General features: G+C 36.2%; 1 protein-coding gene across 5 annotated transcripts in view; it reads right to left on the bottom strand.

Annotated features, from left to right (window-relative positions):
• Positions 1 to 17,585, bottom strand: part of LOC107551534 (band 4.1-like protein 1) — a 64,554-nt gene extending 46,969 nt beyond the window's left edge. For all 5 annotated transcript variants that reach the window (XM_016233149.1, XM_016233150.1, XM_016233152.1 and 2 more), the window contains exon 1: positions 17,316 to 17,585. The gene's annotated coding sequence lies outside the window, so the exon portion shown is untranslated. The remainder of the gene's footprint in view (positions 1 to 17,315) is intronic.
• Positions 17,586 to 19,408: the final 1,823 nt, after the last annotated feature.

The following is a 19,408-nucleotide window of genomic DNA, read 5'->3' as shown; positions in this document are numbered from 1 at the left end:
TATTGATAGGCAGTTTAATAGATGCTGACGGGAGATACAGCATCAAAAATAAGATTCTGTATAAAGAAATGTGAAGATGAAAACCCTGAAAGACTATATCTCTGTTAGCTTTAAAGCTATCTATATGCTAACGAACTCCTAAACGTTGATAAAATTCTAAATTTACAGCGTTTCACATCAAAATGGACCAAAAATATTGATGACATCCTGCGTTACAGAGAATTTTATCCAATCAAATGCTCTCTAGAACAAGAATGCCCCTCCCTCTAAAACCATTTCCTGCCAGCTAGTAAAGTATCAAATCACGAGTCATAGTTATGATGTAAATAAAGCCTATTGGCTATTTTAAAAAATATTGGGACAAGCCTTTTGACATGCTCCACCCACACGTCCTGTTTCAACAGGAAACATGGGTTAACACAAAACTGCACTCGCTAAGCCATTTCAAATGGGCCATTACAACTAATGTTACAATGAAATGAGCTTCACAAAATCAGTTTTAAAAATATATATGGGAGTTTGTTTTGTTAAAAAATGGTAATTGAAATGTTTTATCTCACAATTCCGCTTTTTGTTTTTTCTTACATGGGGGGAAAAATTCTGAATTGTGAGATAAGTTGCTTTTTTATATCGCGATTCAGATTTTTTTCTCAGAATGAGAAACAAAGTTCAAATTGTGAGATATAAACTCAGAATTACAAGGAAAGAAGAAAGTCAGAAATATAAGCTATAAACTCTGAATTAGGAGTAAAAAGTCTGAATTATGAGATAAAAAAAATCACAATTATCTTTACATTAATTTTTTTCTTCCGTGGCAGAAGCAAGCTATAGTTACATCTCATCTACTAAAAATGAGTTGAGCCGAATTAAATGGCAGCTACAGAAAAATATGAAGCACCAGAATAGTAACAGTCAGTTGCTTTTCCAGCTCCTTCTCTTTCAGTTAATGTGTGTTTAGATCAATATATTGATGAGGTCTTTTACTGGGCTAAGAAGGTCAGTTTATGGTCTAGAAATTAATGTATGTGCTAGCCATTAAAGTTACCACATATCAATGTTTGTACAAAAATATTTTAATGTTTGACTAAAATTATAATAATTATATTATAAAAGTATAATAAAAGTATGACACAAAAATAAATAAATAAACTATATTTAAAAATATATATAAGTGTACATGTGTACATGTGTACACTGTCAGAAGTCTCAACACATAGAGGTTGAACCTTAGACATACACTAAAGGCTCATTAAAGCCAGTGGCTTAAAGAAACAAGCCTGTCTCTGCTGAAGTCTCAGTCAACCCTGCTGGAGCTAAAAAAAAACAGCAAACACTTTAATGTGTCCATAGCACAACCGCCTGAAGAAAACCACTAGGAATAAATGAAACACAAAATGCAACTAAATGAAATGGAGACACATAGTTTAAAATTATAATAGCATAATTCACCCAGAACTAATGTAATGAAATGTGAGCCTTTTTTTAAAAGTAGCTATGTAGTCCAAACCCTCTGATTTCATTTCTGTTGCAGAAGACATACTAGAGGGACATCATCATTTCAAACTAGGAATTACATTTTTCAAATCTTGGATATAGGTCAGCAGACTTGACGATCTAACTGAAATATTATTTTTAATTTCTACACATCATCTCATCTCCACAATTGGAATTTCACAAAAGTTCAACACATTTTCCACTGAAAAAAAAATGCTCTATGAAGTAAGTTTCACTCAGAAGTTGCTAGTAAATTTCACAAAAAATTACAAGGAAATGACAAGTTTCACATTGGATTGAATCAACTTTTAAAAAATCTCTTTTACAGTGTAATATGAATTTACCAGTCTCAGTTCTGTTTGACACATTTGACCATGTTTAAATCTATTTATTAGATTTTTTAAATGTCCAAAAGTATATATACTGTATATTTTTGGTGCATAAATGCTTTTTTTACCAAAAGATGGCAGGCAGATTTGTTACACTTGCCCTGGGTCTCCTCCGCTTTACTTATAATAACGAATAAAATTACTCTGATTCTGATTATGCATTCATTAAAAAGACAAAAATAATGTATGCTCCTTCAAACATATGGGAAGCTTCAGAAGAAATACTAGACAGGTGGAGGGGAGACAGCGATGCAGTTCAGAGAGACAAGGAGAGAACACTTGCTTAAAAATGCCAACCAAATTACTGCTACCTAATAAGTGAGACTTTAATTCCTCTGTATAATTACATCTTCCTTGTAAACAGGTGACGGATAATGTGGCATTAGTAACCGTAGTGTTGAAAAGTCGAGATTAACAGTCTACATCCAGATGCTTGTATTGGGATTTAACGCTGTCGAGTTTCGAACCACACGCATGCCAATTTGCACTACAAGAAACATATCTGAGGAGATTAAAAAGACCAATAACTAAGTATTTCAGAAGATGACACTGTGTGGATGTATATAAGTGCTAAAAAACTCCCAGAGAGAGATATTCAGGAAACTGCGGCTCTTGAAAAGAGCACAAGATGAATTGCAGAACATCTGGCCCACCGTCCCTTGTTCCTAACGTTCAGAGAGCTACAGATCCTCCTCGGCTCAAATGCTACACAAACGCCAACACATCTTGACTGTAATGGGTCTCTTTTGAGTTCTTACACCTGAGACAGTTCCGGGAAAAATCGACTCATTGTAAAGCGCCGTCTGAGATCTTGAAATACTGCAGTTCAAAGAATGTAACACAATTGTGATATGCAGCCTTTATGATGATAGGGTTAGCATATTATACTGATTGGACTACCATTATTCTGAGATAAAGATGTACTTTATCAAAGGTATGACACTCAGTAAGATTATAAGAAAAGTTCAATAAAGAAATGCCAACTGTGCTTTTTTCCAAGTATGTGTTCTTTAACATCTCCTGGAAGTCAATTAACCTTAACCTTTTACTAACTGTAACCTAGCTCTAACATCAAAAGAAATAATAACGGTTCATTAGAATGTTATCTGAGTCTTAAAGTGATTCACACAAAAATGTAAAGAAATATTTTCGCCGATAAAATGAAAGTCAATTAGGACCAGTGTTGTTCTAGACCCCACTGACTCTCATTATGTGGTCAAAAACAGTTTCTTCAAAAGTTACACTGAAGAAATAAAGTCATAGATGTTTGGAACAACATGAGGATGAGTAAATGATGAAAAACCTTTCAATTTGGTTGACTATCCTCCAGACCAAGATCTTAAGCAAGCTTTGGGAAGCCAGACGTCTGACATATCATCGATGACTATGTTCATTTTAACTTGTTACCTTAAATGTGGACAAAATCGTGCCAACCATAAGTCACTGTACTGAAGGTTTATGAAGAATCCTTCTTTCGTGAACTTGTAAACATGGGCAAGCAAATACAATGTCAAAGTGAGGGCTTTTCATTGAAGAATAATGAGTAAAGGATTACAAAGCAAGATAAAATGTATTGCTTTGTCAGAGATCGGGCCTCTCAGTTAATGAAATAACATGGAGATTCGTTTCTCTAATGTCATCTGCTTCACCCCCTGATCGTTACACATGAAGGACTGTTCTGGTCAATACACACCTAATCAGCAGGCCGGGAGAGATAATAAGGAATCCGACATGGGGCGGTTCTGCTCCTGTCTTTTTTCTCTCTCCTGTCTAGATGTTTCTCTTCAAGGAGTTTGCTCATATGCTTGTTGATGTCAGAGTGTTAAAATCTGCACCATTAGGGATGTTGTTTAGATCAATGGCATTTTAGATTTGTGTAAACTTAAAAAACAAGTTTTTTGACAAGCATTGCAAGATTGTACAGTAAATTATTTAGCCAATATTTCATGGATCATCAGTGAATCACTTTGAAACTAATGGCAGTGGAATTTGTTAACGCTTAAAATATGCCTACATAATTTGTCTCATCTTTTGAATTATATCATCGTATGTCTAATTCACACCATTGTTGTGAATAACTTCAAGTCTATATTACACTTTTCTCATCCAATACACAAAATAGCAGAGCCAATCATAGCATATACAGTAACTTGTAAGCTGGGACATGTTGGAAAGTAGACTGATGAGCTACATTTATTTCTAATATGGAATTAAAAGCATAGTTCACCTAAAAATAAAACTTCTGTCATCATTTATCTTACCCTCATGTCCTCCCAAACCCACATTACTTTCTTTAAACATGCTTTATTAAGGAATTCAATCTATCTTACAAGCCTTCAGTTTTAAGCGGCTTGTCCTCCTGTCCGATGTGTTGTTTAATGCATTTCACACTCGTTTTCATCAGCACACGGCTTGCATCATACAGTTGTATCTGTAAAAGTTTGCAATTCACATATTCACATAGTGAATCTTTGTTAAAATTCAGACTTGACTAAATCAGCGCCAGCCTGTGCAATCATGTCAAACAGATGGAGCACAATAGAATGGAAGTGCAATAATTCTTACTAAAATATAACCTTTTGTTAAAATATATTGTATCCATAAGCAGAGGCACGTCAAATTTTTTCACCAAAGAACAACAAAGAGTGTTTTGTAGCTGGTTGAAGTGGTAAAGTACTGTTCAGTAAAGTGCTGTTTAATTATAAAATAAAAAATAAGCAGATTTATAGTTTTTTCTTTTGCTCTATCGAAAACATATTGAACCGTAACTTTAAAACCAAAGTACATACAGAACTGTCATTTTTGTGAACCCTTACACCTCTATAATATACATATACAGAGTTCTGGCATGAAACTCTAGATGGCGCAGTCCGATAGGTCTAGTTCAATCTGACCTGGCGACATCATTGTCACTTGGCAGCTGATTGAGTTCTCTCTTATATCGGTAGCCAATGAGCTTACAGCTCAACATTCAAATACCTGGCTTTTGGTTGCTGTAGCAGTTTGCAGCACACTTCAGAAACCCTCCAGCTTCCCCAGCTCCACCTGTATAGATCTGCTACGGGGTGATTCATGTATGCTATATGGGGGTTATTCATATGTGTTATATGTGCAGCAGCAATATTTCTTACATGCTTACAGCAGCATGTTGTGGATGTATTGGCTGTAGCAAGTCTCGGTACTTGCTCTGCCGCAGCAGCAGCGTAGCAGATCTTTTCCGCCAAGACCAAATACTTTCAGAGTTGTCATGACAGAAATATATTTATTATACAGTAGCACCCTACATTTTTATTTTCATGGAAAGAGAGCAGCGTTAACATTCTGCTATACATCTCCTTTTGACAAATGAATGTGACACATCAGGCTTTTGAGGAACTTTTATTTGTTCATTTCTCAATCATAATTTTATTGCATTGCATTATGCGTTTTGACCCCCACCATAAAAAACTAAAGAGCTTTGATTATAAAAATAAACATTTAATTAATTTATAAGATTTTATTGGGTGATATAGTGTTATATTGTTACAAAGATCTCATTGATTCACATTACAAGCTATTAGAATTACATCTTTTTGGCCATATACTGTAAATATCTGCAACTTTGTCAATTTCTAAGCTTAATATTCTCCTATATCATACAATATGAGACATAAATGTCTTGAAGACTTGAAATATAGTGCATAAGACATAAGGACTGCTTTTATCATGCTTTGCACCCTAACTTTTCGTTTTCATGGCATGGAAAAGAGCAGCGTTAACATTCTGCTAAACTACTTCTTTTGTGTTCCACAGTAGAAAGTAGATTTGTAATAACATGAAGATTTTCTTTTTAATTTTTTTGGGATGAACCAACCATTTAAAACAAGTGGTATTTTGAAAACATCAACTCTGAAATTAAAAGTTAAATAATTAATTGCCTAATGCTCTTAATGAACAGCAGTGATAAGATGCACACTTTGACCTTTGTGTAGTAGCTTTCATGTGAAGTGGTTCCTCCGACTAAAGCGCTCACCATGATCAAAACAGCATTTGACACAGACGATGATGCATAATTAAAATTCCCAAACAGAGATCAAGCAGCCTTATCGTGTTGCATTCGGAATTAAAGCTGATCAGCAACTATAATGTTGTTTGTACATGTAACCATGTCTTTGTTTATAATCAAGTCAGAGGTCAAGTTTGATCAGGGATAATCCCAATGTTTCAGTGATGCTGTAGAAGATGACTTGGACTCTTATAATAGCAGTTAATTAGAGCGTGTGTGTTTTTGTGTGTTTGCTCAGATGTAGTAAAAACTAACAAATGCTGCAAAATATCTATGCAGTGAGCATGAGATTATTGAGAGCCGAAATTATGGAACAAGACTGCCGTCTCATTTGCTAAATTTCCCAGTTCTGCCATGATGCACACTGGGAGCGCAGTAGTGAGCTGGCACTGCCCCAGGCCATATGGACATATGGAGAAGTGAACCTGATGTAACCAGTGACAAGCCGTACACTTTTATCAGTCGCATGGTGCTATCAGAACAGCCACCTTGATGTGCTGAAGCACAACAGACAACTCAGGAAAAGGAATATGTTGAATAGTACATATATTTGGCAGACCTTTGTTGCATTTTCTGTGATGATTTAGAGGGGAAAGTATGAAGAATTCTGTGGCAAGAACCATAACTCTATAAAGCCTAGGCCTACTCTATCAGGCCCGAAAATGATCAACATGATCAAAACCTGTTGTACACAATCTACTCCGACAACTTTTATTACTTTTCACACACAGTATGATTTACAGGTACAAAGTTTTGATTTATAAAGGCTCATTTTCATACAACTGCTTGCAGAATATCATGTTACGACTTCAAAACAATTTTAACATCCCGCGCGATTTGAAAACTGACACTTTTGAACGTTGTCGTCGTCACTTATACAGCTTCATATGCATGAGTTTTCTGATTCAGTAGGTTTGCTCGAATACTCAAGCAATACGCCGTTGCACTTGAGAGATGAAGAGCTCTGGTATGAACCCTGTGAAACTACGGTTCGACAAAACAGCTCAAATCCGTAAAAGGAAATTAAAATAGCACAGCTGCATCATCAAATACGTTTTTATATCACTTTTGCATTTGTGCCTGTGCCAACGTAATAAAAACGTGCCACGGTCACGTATTAAACGTGTGTTTTAGCGCCGCTCTCTGGGCATATCACTTTGAAACTGCCGCAAAATATGCAGTAAGGTACGTTATAACGGTGTTGCAGAAATGTATTTAGAGACATGTATTCCTAATGAGCCTGGGTTTGAACATACTGTTACTCAGTTTATGCCTCTGAATAAAACTAGGGTGTTTTTTGCTTCTCAAGTAAATGCTTCATATTCTACACTAGCCTATATTATTCATAAATACCTCAGGTATTCTGACTATTATTTTATATGTCAGAACTCAGGCTTTACAGGGTTAATATGGAAATGTGAATTGAACTTCACTCATATTGCTAGCTGAAAGCAAAATCTGAAATATTTATTAAACACACAAAGACCAAGGGATGTGTGGATTTCATAAATTATTTCATAAATGAAAGTTTTGGATTCTGCAGAAATGGGTAGCTTTCTGATGGGTAAAGCAAGAAGGTGGACAGCATGATAAAAGCAATTGCTATTGATAGCTGCGTAATTACGCTCAAGGACAACCAGATAATCCTAAAGCATGTACTGTACTCTATATCCAAAATGTATTATGCTGTACATTGACCTTTGCTGTGAAAGCTGGCAAGCCTTTGACAAGAGGATTTTTTTTTAGGTAGACAAAGAGTTTAAAATTAATGTCCTGCTCTGATTTTCCATCTAGGTATGGGAATATTATAGCAATGTTCCTGGCAGTGAGCTCTCTTGATCTGGACCAGTAAATAACCAACTATGCCCTAGCAATCACATAAAACTTTTTTTTTTGATGCCAAGAACCACTAAATATAACGATCCCCCAGCTATACACTTTCATTTGTAAAGTGAAGTATATATACTACCAACTGTATAGTAATGCCCTTCACTAACGCTACTCACAGTTTTTTAATAAAATGTAAAAATCTAGTTTTATTGACATACTGTTAGATAAGCACAGCTGCTACATCTCTTTAATAGGCTGACATGTAATCATAAGGTTGAAATTGGGGCAGGCAGGTTTTTTTTTTGCTCTCTTGCCAGTGTCAACCGGGAATACAAATGTCTGCTTCAGTCCAAAACATTTAAAATGTCAAAATGCTCACAAAATGATTGCAAAATGGCAAGCTAAATTTCTCTGCATTGGCAATTATCTTTCTCTTCCAGTTTCTGTAAGGCCAAATCGACATCCAAGTTCCAGTTGTGTATTAACAGGATCGTAACATGACAAAAGCTTAATACGTCATCTTCTACCACATGCTACAACGACTCACTGTGCTTGTATTATTTTTATCCTGTCACTTGGCATTTCACAATTAGCTCTCTTTGTGCTAACTTTAATTAATTCTTATTCTAACTTGAAGTGCAATTAAAGCTAAAATTTAAAAAATATATATTATTTTTAAGACACCGTTCTTGTACATAACACTCATTATTAAAATCAAGCACTAAAACCTTTTTATAGCAGCCATTTGGAGTGTAGTTCAGGATGCCGGCCTGCTTAGATAAATGCCCCCAAAGCCAGCAAAATGATGGGGAATAATTTCCTGCAAAATGATGGCCGTATTATGCCATTTGTCATTGAGTATCTTCCCCTTTGTTCTCTCCCTGCAGCCTTGCTGTTGGAAAATGGATCTACACTTGGCGACCAGTTCTCCGTAGCTCCAAGCACAATTGCTCATCTGTAGCGCAATCTGCTAAAGGAATCCATCATTTATGACAGAACGCATGCTAGCAGAAGAAAGGCACAGGACAGAGGCTCTAGTAACTCAAGACAAACATGTCAACAGTTCACACAAAACGATTTCAGGGAAATTACTAAATGTGCATGAGGAAAAAGCAATGAGGGAAAGTCTCTCCATATTTTCTCATGCATGAAGACAGGAGCTATGGTCCATAACTTGGCAAGCTGCCTACTGCGCAGCTGCTGTACCTATACAGTTAAAAATCAGTAAAAAATGTTTCTCAGTTTTGATCATATTGATAATTTAGAGGCATTAGAAATTATATATTGGGGTAAAGGCATTTTTCACCCAAAAATGAAAAATCTGCAAATTCTGAAAATGATTTTTTTCACTTTCATGTCATTCCAAACTTGTATGCCTTTCTTCCTTTCACAGAATTCAAAAGCAGAAGCTTAGCAGAATGTCCTAGCTGCTCTTACAATGAAAGTGAATGGTGGCCAACTGTCCCAGTTCCCATCCACTTTCATTTATTTTTTAGGTAACACATTATTTTAAGGTGTCCTTGTTACACATGATACATACTATTATAATAACAACAAATTACGCATAATTACATATAAGTAACCCTAAACCAAATCCTAACCCTAACCATATATTAAGTACATGTAGTTAATTAATATTACTCAGTACTTAAATGTATAATTACACTGTAACAAGGACACCTTAAAATAAAGTGTAACCATTTTTTATGTATCAGCTTTTGCAATGAAGAAAGTAATACAATTTTGGAACAACATGAGGGTGAGTAAATGATAACTGACTTCATTTTTGGGTGAATTACTCCTTTAATTTGCATAAATATTCATAGTATACATATATTATTACTGATCATTTCAGTATTGCATGAATTATATTTATAATCAACATTTCTCTCAAATTGTCCTATTCTCTAATTCTCCAGCTTTTATTTTTTTACCTGAGCTTGTCGCATTACATTGCATTATCTCTACAAAAGACAAATATGATGCTGCCTTTGACTTTGGACAAGAGAAGGCAACATAATTATGTCGACTACATTTTGGAACAGCCATTGCATCAGGAGTGTATATAATGCTTTAAAATGTAGCCTACAGATTCAGCTCACTACATTTTGGAACAGAGCTACGGTGATGGCAAGACTTCTTTTTGAGGGAGCTGCGGTGCCCTTTCAGAAGGCACAAAACCCCCCTTGTTCAACGCATGAAAGCGCTCCACTGTAAAAAAGAAAAAACAACCGAACATCAGCTGAGTCTTATATCAAGTGAGTTTATGAAAAAAACTGACAGCTCAGTTTTGCAAGATCAACTTACCATCTTGGAACAAATCTGTTCAAACAGCACTGCCGTAATAGTATAATGCATAGAACAACCTTCAAATAAACAAATACAATAACACAGGCGCTCATGTGCAAGAAAAACATATCAACCCGAGATTCATTCGTAGCCCCAAGCCAGTGAGTCCTCAAATGGTGGCATACAGAAGGAAGTGTTGACGTCACCGGTGCAATCAGTCTGTGAGAGCGGCGTGCAGGCAGAGAGGAGGAGCGTGACGAAGAAAGGCAAGCAGGTTTTCTTCAGGACCCCTAGTTAGCATGCATGTCATACACGGCCCCTCTCAAATTAATTGGAGCATTCATATTAATGCTGTTTACCTCCAATCCATCAATCTGTCCTGAGTGAAATTTGGCTGATGCAACGGAGCGGTGTTCAGTCCAGCACGGAAACGTCCTTGTCCTAAGAATGAGACTTTTCTGTCAGCGGTTTAAAGCTAAAACCCATTCAAATCGACTTGGAAGATGTTGCCTGAGTTTCTGAAAGGCATCCTATGAAGCAACAGGAGTTAAATTGAAAGGCTGCCAAGCATGTACAGTTCTAAGTGAGTGTGTAAAACCTCAAACCAGAGAGGCCTTTTATTGCTCGGCTGCGATAAAAACGCAGTCCAGTGAAAGTGCGAACAAACATCTCTAGCCACAGGAGCATCACAGCAAGATGAGGAAAGGCCATCCCTGAAAAATCCTGTGAAACAGCCTTTGTTGTGTTACAACATCTGCCTTTATCCGTACCGCAGATAAATACATTAAGGCAAGAAGGAAAGTGGACATTTCCTATTGGAGAATTCCACAGGGGAAAAGTAAGGATCCACAGATGCAGACATCATCCTTTAAGAACGTGCCATCTCGCATCGCTGAGCAGTTCAAGGGCATGCAGATAACTGCATATTGAATTAGACATAGATTCTCTTTCAAGGACACGCCATAAATTTCTAATGAAATGTGGCTCTTTATGGCACTCGCAAACAGATTAGGACACAAATAATTAGAAGGTGAGAATTCTGTCATTTAATTTAGCCAGTTTACTGGCACTCTTGAGAGGAAATTGGTATTGCCATGTGAACGTATATTTATTATAATCTGCACCCAAAAGAAGCGTGAATATGATGCAGTGTGATTTTAATTTTGTCATTTTTGTCAGTCCTGACAAATTGCACTGTGTACTTGGCTGCTGGTCCTGTTAGTACAATGAAAAATAAAACTTTTATTTAAATTGTGAATGGGTTACATAAAGAAAGCAACCAAAGAGCACTCACTTTATAATCAGTGAAGCTGTCAATCACTTCAGTTCAGCGCGACTTACTAAGTTTTGCACTACAGGTGCATCTCAATAAATTAGAATGTCGTGGAAAAGTTCATTTATTTCAGTAAAATTTATTTAGATGCACCTGTATTGCAAAAATTCTGACTAAATTCTGAGCTGAAGGCTAAAAAAATACATGACTTTTAAAAATGAAACCGATTTTAAAACACTGGGCATTAGGGGTGTAACAGTACATGTATTTGCACTGAAAATTGTTGGTCGGTTCAGTACACATGTATACGGAACAAATACAGCATTGTTTTAACCACTGCACGAGTGGAATGTCATTGGAATCATCCGGTTTTATATATTGTTACTTTTGATTAGAAACAAAGTCTCATCTTTTAAATTATGTCCATTTTTCAGGAAATTCAAACAATAAATGTCGTTTTGAGGCTCTTTGATGTGGCACGACAGATCACTGTATAAACGCCTCAGTTTAAACAGCAGCATGGAGCGCAAGTGAGCGTGAGCATCTCTTCCTCTTTACTACTAGTTTTAACGTGAAATAAACATGAATGAACATCTCATGCCTCATGTAATCGCTCAATCTGCGTTTCAACCGCGGAAAGACTTCAAACAGCTTGTAAACAAAATGTCATCTAGCATTTCATTTACCTCAGGCAAGTCATCAGTGTCCACAGCTCATTAGTTCGCTAGAGAAATGAAGTCTAGAGAAGAGCATTTGACAAAATATTAGACTATATAATCATTATATTTTACTGTACCTGTTAGTGATGTCTTAATTATTTAATGTATGTTTAAATAAATCTGTTATGAAACAAGTTATGACAGCCACCGTGTAAATCAATATATTTCAACAATAGAAATTTTATCATTTAGACGTTAATTTAAAAACAGCATTATAGCAATTTACATGTTTGCATACATTTTTTTTTAAGTTGAGTGTTGATTATTATACTTAAAAATAAATAGTAATTAAATTTAAGTTTGGGCTCTGTTGTTAATTGTAACCTTATAGTACATAAACTGAGGTCGATTTTTATCCCAGACTGGACAGACTCATAATCTTAAAGGTATAGTTCACCTAAAAATGAAAATTGTCATCATTTACTCAGACTCAAGTTGTTCCAAACCTGTATGAGTTTCTTTCTTCTGTTGAACACAAAAGAAAATGTTTTTAAGAATGTTGGGATCCGAACAGTTGATTGTAGCCATTGACTTCAATTCCAAATAGTTCAAGGTAACCACTGACGTCCATAATATTTTTTCCATACTATGGAAGTGAATGGCTACCGTCAACTGTTTGATTACCAACACAAAATATCTATAGCAGGATCAGAATGTCTTCTTTTGTGTTCAGCAGAAGAAAGAAACAAGTGGAGGGTGAGTAAATGATGACAGAATTAACATTTTCGGGGGATCTATCCCTTTAAGTAAAAAAAAAAAAAAAGAACTCAGACTGCCCAATATCTGCAGACTGGCTCTGATTTTTGGCAAGTAGCATTGACTCCAGACTCTGTAAGTTGTGTTGAGTGACTGGATATTGCAGTCATGAGCTCAACAGACATGTTTGTGATTGGCTACATTGATCAATGCTGCAAGACCACCATTTAATAAAAAAAATGACGTTCAGAGCTCAAACACAAATACAACTGAATCTGTATTTGATAGGCTTCAACCAAATTGAATGTATCTCTCTTGGCCACCATTTGAGTACCTCTGATACAGGTTGAATTATTTTTGCGCACTGTCTTCAATCCGATGTATTCAAATCGTGCTTCAGCGACCAAAATGTGTTTACTACTTCCACAACCTTCACTGTCACAAAGCTCCTTTAAAACATCCACCATGACACAATGACAAACTCTCAGTCTGACACACTGATTGAGGCCTGTTTTATGAACCCATCTCTAAAGACAGGAAAATGACAGCAAAAAGCTATGCAACGTTGAGGTAAAGAGATCTTCAACAAAAAAGGGTGCTCTTTGTAAAGTTCTGTTGCCATGGTGATACAAACACGAACTGTCTATGGAGAAAACGGCCACCGAATAAAAAATTAAATGCGAGTTCAGCCAGTGGGTATCCTCTTGATGACTGACATTAAAGGTTAATCAGCTGGGTCATTTTTTTTTTAATTCTCGCAATAATCTAAAACGAGCTTCAGATATTAGCATTGCTAGTGACTTGATGAGCTTGTGACTCATCAAGGGAATCATCTTAGCCATGTAAACGTAAAGACCCAAACAACTGTGCGGCATTGAAGCTTTTTACCACAGAAGATGGTTAATTCTAGTGGAGAGGAACTTGACATAGACACGTGGGGATGAATTTCAAAGCACTTAATACATCTAACTCTGGAATTTTACATATAAGCCTATGATTTTCAAAGCAGGAAGGGTTTGAAGTAAATAAGCCTCATCTAGAAGGACGTCTGCTTCTTAGACCGAATAGAAACTGTACAATTTGTACAATGAAAAAGCTCATAGATTAGCCCTTGTCAGTCCCTGCTAGGCGCAATGGCAGAAAGCATGGAGTAACGAAATGCTCATTTACTGATTAAACTAATTTCTTAAAATGGCAGTCAATGTAGCCAACTCAATTCTCAAATGATTGAGCCTTTCTTTTGGCCAGCCTCATTCACTTATTAATACATCCTTCCCACTTACCTCACCGATTCAACAGTCTCAGCAATGGCTGAGATGTATTGCTAGACTGGGAGATCAAATAGACTTTGTAATGAGCGTATAGGCAGACAGAATCATTAGGGTTATGCAAAGTAGTTTTTTTTGTTTGTTTCAAACAAACACACATGTCCACACTGACAGTGACACAGAGAGACAGATTCCTATCTCTGAAAAAAATCTGAATAACTATGTCTGCCTTGCTGAATTTGATTCTTTAACCACAATGATAATACACCAGAATGTTAGAGTTTAAATTTAATAAAGCTTCTAATTTCATCTGAACAAAATGTCAGAGGTGCTTGCAAAACTCACAGTCAGGCCATTGATATGCGAATGCTAATGTGTTCTGTGTGGTTAGGTTGCTGCTTACTGACTGAAGTCAAAAGAGCCAACCACCAAGCAGTGTTATTTTAGTAGCATTTATATAGTATTATAGTTTTTTCAATATTTTGATTTAGCTTTTATTTTTATATTTACATTTTTCATTTTAATTTAAGCTTAGTCATTTTATTATGTGCTTTTTAGTTGGTAAGGCAACATAGATGTAGATTTATTTCAATTAACAAAAATATATAAAATAACATTAAAATACAAATTGACTTGTTTTCGTTATTCTGAACACTTCTTACAAGCTCCCTTGAAGCATTTATTTTTAATAACTTATTCTAATATTTTGAATAAGCTTTCATTTTTCTATTTTCAGTTTCATTTAGCATACATTATTTTCTTTTTAATAAAAAAATCTATTTAGCGTTACCATTTTAATTTATTAGCATTTTTATTTGAGTACTTTTAGTACTTTACAATATTTTAGTAATTTTAGTATACTTCAAATTAAGACAACATTTCATTTTTTTAAGTCACAGAGCAGAGAGGATAGATCTTACTGGGTTAGGGCCTAGAGAGGAAAAAAGGCCACAAAAAGAGGCTTATACTTAAGAAAAAGACGTTATGTCATAGTGCAACATCCTGTCTCTTCAGATGCCTCCGTCTGGTCTGGTTTTGAGGGCAGCACAGATGGATCCCCACAATGCAACTCAGGGTTATTTTAGTTAACTGAAACCATAAAAACACTTTCATAATTTGAAATAAATAAACATTAACTGAAATAGAATTATATATATGTATGTATGTATATATAGTATGTATTAATTATATATATATATATATATATATATATATATATATATTAACAAAGTTATAGGATCCTATGGGAAGCTTGTAGCATTATAGCGGCAGCTTTTATATGGCACAATAGCACTCACATTTTCTTCAGAATATGCTAAAATGTATTAAAAAGTAAGTAAGAAGCATGATTAACAAAACTGTCCAAAAATGAACGATTGTTCAAAAAGGTTCAAAACTAAGGTGTTTTTCATCTATTAATAACTCTAATCTGGAGATAGAAAGGAACAATGCCAAAATTCACATGTGATAAATGATATGGCCATCCAGACCAATGCACTTCTGTGGTTTGGCAACAGATACACTAATTACTTACAGGAAAGATAGGTTATTGTTCAACTAAATTTGTGTCCAGTTTTTTATGGTTTACTTAAATGTGTCCGCCTTGGTTTTCAGTCATCCACTTTGATTAATATCCAGGGCACTTTTTGACTTTTCCATGACCTTTCCAGTCATTTGTGATCACTGGATAAGAAAATGTAAATAATGATTCAAATCAGAAATTACCAAGTTTGACTTTTAACAAAAGCAATATTTAGTCTATGCAACGTTTTACGTTTCTGGGTCTAGGATTATGTTGCTGTCTATGCAGGGTCAGAAAGCTCTCGAATTTCATCTAATTCCAATTTCTTAATTTGTGTTCCAGAGATGAACGAAGGTCTTACAGGTTTGGAGCGACATGAGGGTAAGTAATTAATGACAACATTTTGCTTTTGATGGTTCAATTTGAACCATCAATGCAAATAAAAAACCCTTTATTTTTAAGAGCGTTTCGGAAAGGTTTCATGAATGTTAAAGCTTCTCAAAGAAACCACAGATGCCAGTAAAGAACCTTTATTTTTTAGAATGTACACTCTTAAAAATAAAGGTGCGTCACGATGCCATAGAAGAACCTTTTTGTCTAAATGGTTCCATAAAGAACCTTTAACATCTGAAGAACCTTTCTGTTTCCCAAAAGGTTCTTTGTGGCGAAAGAAGGTTCTTCAGATTATAAAAAGGTAAGAAAGAGATGGTTCTTTAAAGAACCTTTGACGGAATGGTTCTTTGTGGAACCAAAAATGGTTCTTCTATGGCATCGCTTGAAGAACCTTGTGAAGCACCTTTATTTTTAAGAGTGTAGGGGATGTAGGATATGTCCTAGATTTGAATAATTTCCATTACTTTTCTAGGCCTGGACAACGTCATTTTAAACATTCCCAGGTTTAAAAAGCAACTAGACTTGGTAATCCAATTGCTGGAGACCTTTGTATGTATACCCATCTGAGCCTCTTCAGGAAAAACACAGCAGAAAAATCTGGTATGAACCACATGGGTGCTGTAGTATAAACAAGCCACACAATACAAACACGCCAACAAATACATAACAAGTCCAGTTGTATTCCGAAATGCGTTGGCAAATGTTCATTTTTCTCCCAGCGTGCTCCTTCAGCTCTATTATAGCAAACTAACACGGCGCGCACTGGAGCGTACGTACTCCCGCGCTCTCCATAAGTCTCAACAGCTTTCAGTTAATTGGCTTCTCGAGCCACACGAAGCGCGCGCGACTGCCCCCGATGCCACACCCTCTTTTCATTAAACAGCCTTGACACCTCACTTACATCTGAGTCACCAATATGCAACATTTAAATTATGGTGACGCTCAGGTAACCTATTCACACAGCGAAGAGAAATGTTATTCTGCACGTGATACCATAACACGGCCAACGGCCAACGGGTAAGAAACACAGCAAATGAAAGCTTGCTTTATGTAATATATGAAACATAAATAGGTTAAATATCAGCGCTGTCCTCCACTATAAGTGAAATAGGTTAGTCTACTGTACCTGCACTGACATTACACGTAGGCTATTGTATAACAACGGCATCCTTTAACTGTCCTCGCCACTAAACCCAGTTTTAAAAAATGACCACATGACCAAAAGCGGTAGCAACCCCTTGTTAAAAGACCGGCCTGCCGCACAAAATGCCAGAATAACGCAAGATTGTAGGCTCATCACAAGGGCATAGGCTGAGCTCTCTCTGCAAGCGCTGAGAGGACACACACTTCACGGATAGTGAGCATACACGGGATGACATCGCAACAAAGCGCCCTACCTGTCTCTCCAGGTTTGACGCGCGGATTTCCGTCCAAATGCCGAGCATCGAGGGCTTGCGATTGCCACCGCCCTGCTGCCTCTGTTCTCCGTCAAAGGATGGAGACTGTCCGAGAGGATGAATGAGCGGAGGGGCGAGAGCAGCTCTCTCGGGTGGATGGATGTGATGTGAGGAGAGGAGAGGAGAGGAGAGGAGAGAAGAAGAGGAGGAGGAGGAGAGGAGAGGAGCGTAGGGGGCGTATGCGCGCTGGAATACACCAAACTCCTTCCTCACCGCTGAGAGAGCAGCGCTCAACTGAACACTCACCGATTTCATCATCACGGATGCGCTGTGAGCCTCTGTTCCGCTTTATGTCCGTCCATAGACTAGCGTATTCCTGTTATTCAGTAAAGAACCGAAGAGACACATGTAAATGTTAGAGCACACTGTAGGCTATAGGCTATATTGTGGGAGCGCGTGAGTAACAATACATATTATAAAAAATACACCAGAATAGAATTGATTACATTTCTGTCCTTATATTTCCCCAATACAAGGTAAAAATGTTTTGTCAGGCAACTACAAATGTGCTTCATGTGGTAATATTTAAATGAGTTTTATATAAGTGAAAATAGTATTAACTATTGGATGCATTATGTTGTCTATTTATTTATTGTGTTTGTTTTTTGTTTAATATACTTAAAAGTCTCTTAAGACCTCATTATTAAAACTAAACAAATTTAGAAAAATAAAATTTGGGAGCATCATTTTTTTTTAAAAACATAAGTCAAGTCAAGTCACCTTTATTTATATAGCGCTTGTAACAATACAGATTGTGTCAAAGCAACTGAACAGCATTAGTTAGGAAAATAGTGTGTCAATAATGCAAAATGGCAATAGTAAACACTCATTTTCAGTTAAAGACTTGAATTCAGTGATGTCATCATCCAGCTCAGTTCAGTTTAAATAGTATCTTTGCAATCATTTGCAATCAAGTCAACGATATCGCTGGAAATGAAGTGTCCCCAACTAAGCAAGCCAGAGGCGACAGCGGCAAAGAACCAAAACTCCATCGGTGACAGAATGGAGAAAAAACCTTGGGAGAAACCAGGCTCAGTCGGGGGGCCAGTTCTCCTCTGACCAGACGGGTGCCGTCAGAATGAGAGTCCAAACAGCTGATAAAAACATCACAGTAATCCACAAGAAATCCACACCACTCCAGTCCATTACATAAAGACTTTTGAAGCGAAAAGCTGTGTATTTAAAAAAATTATAATAATCAATCAATCATTTAGATGTTTTCAACTTAAAACCGTTTTTGTGTCAACTTGCATGCAATTGCATGGATTTAAATTGCTCAATACTATGTGTTTTTTGTCTCATGTTTTATACACAAATTGTGCATGTTAAGAGAATATTCATCCGATTAATACTCAGAAGACCAAATACACAATACGTGGAACAACCAAACTCAAACTCAAAAAATAATTTTGAGGAACACACATCCATCACAAGACAACAAAGTGATATCAAATATCAAAAACAATGTAAACAAATCTAGCAAACAATGCAAGCATTAATTATTCATGCCTATGCTGACAATTGTGTGAACAGGACTAAAGCACAGAACATTTTTACAGTGTATTTGGATAGCAGTAAAAAAAAAAATCATTAAACTCACCTGCTACACTTGAAAATTTGTAATATATTCAATTATAAAAGCTGTTAATAGAATTTCTTAGAACTTCTGAACTGTACGTTTTAAAAAAAAACAAGTGCATATTTGGATGTTTTGCAGCAATAGGCCTACAACAGTTCTTTCAAGTCCTCGAATCTGATTGGCTGATAAGAGTGCGATATTCAAGTGATATTGGAACTCCAACCGTTTCACCGTTTGTATCACTCCGTTTGCGTATTTCTCACTGTCATGGCGGACGCTCAAATCCACTGTAATTTTAAAAATAATACTGTTTTTGTGTCACGGAATGTAGTTTTAAGAGGTTTTTTTTAGGCGAGAGTTGTTTAGACTTCAGATATATGGTTAATAAAGATAATGTCTATTTGAAAATTTGCTTCGACATTTTCGGAGATGTGAGCTCCTGTGCGTCAGTGGT

The sequence above is a fragment of the Sinocyclocheilus grahami genome, unplaced genomic scaffold (assembly GCF_001515645.1).
Source record: "Sinocyclocheilus grahami isolate Dianchi unplaced genomic scaffold, SAMN03320097.WGS_v1.1 scaffold426.1, whole genome shotgun sequence".
Classification (NCBI taxonomy): domain Eukaryota; kingdom Metazoa; phylum Chordata; class Actinopteri; order Cypriniformes; family Cyprinidae; genus Sinocyclocheilus; species Sinocyclocheilus grahami.
Note: the sequence above shows the minus strand (reverse complement) of the source record. Positions and strands in the feature narration are given on the sequence as shown.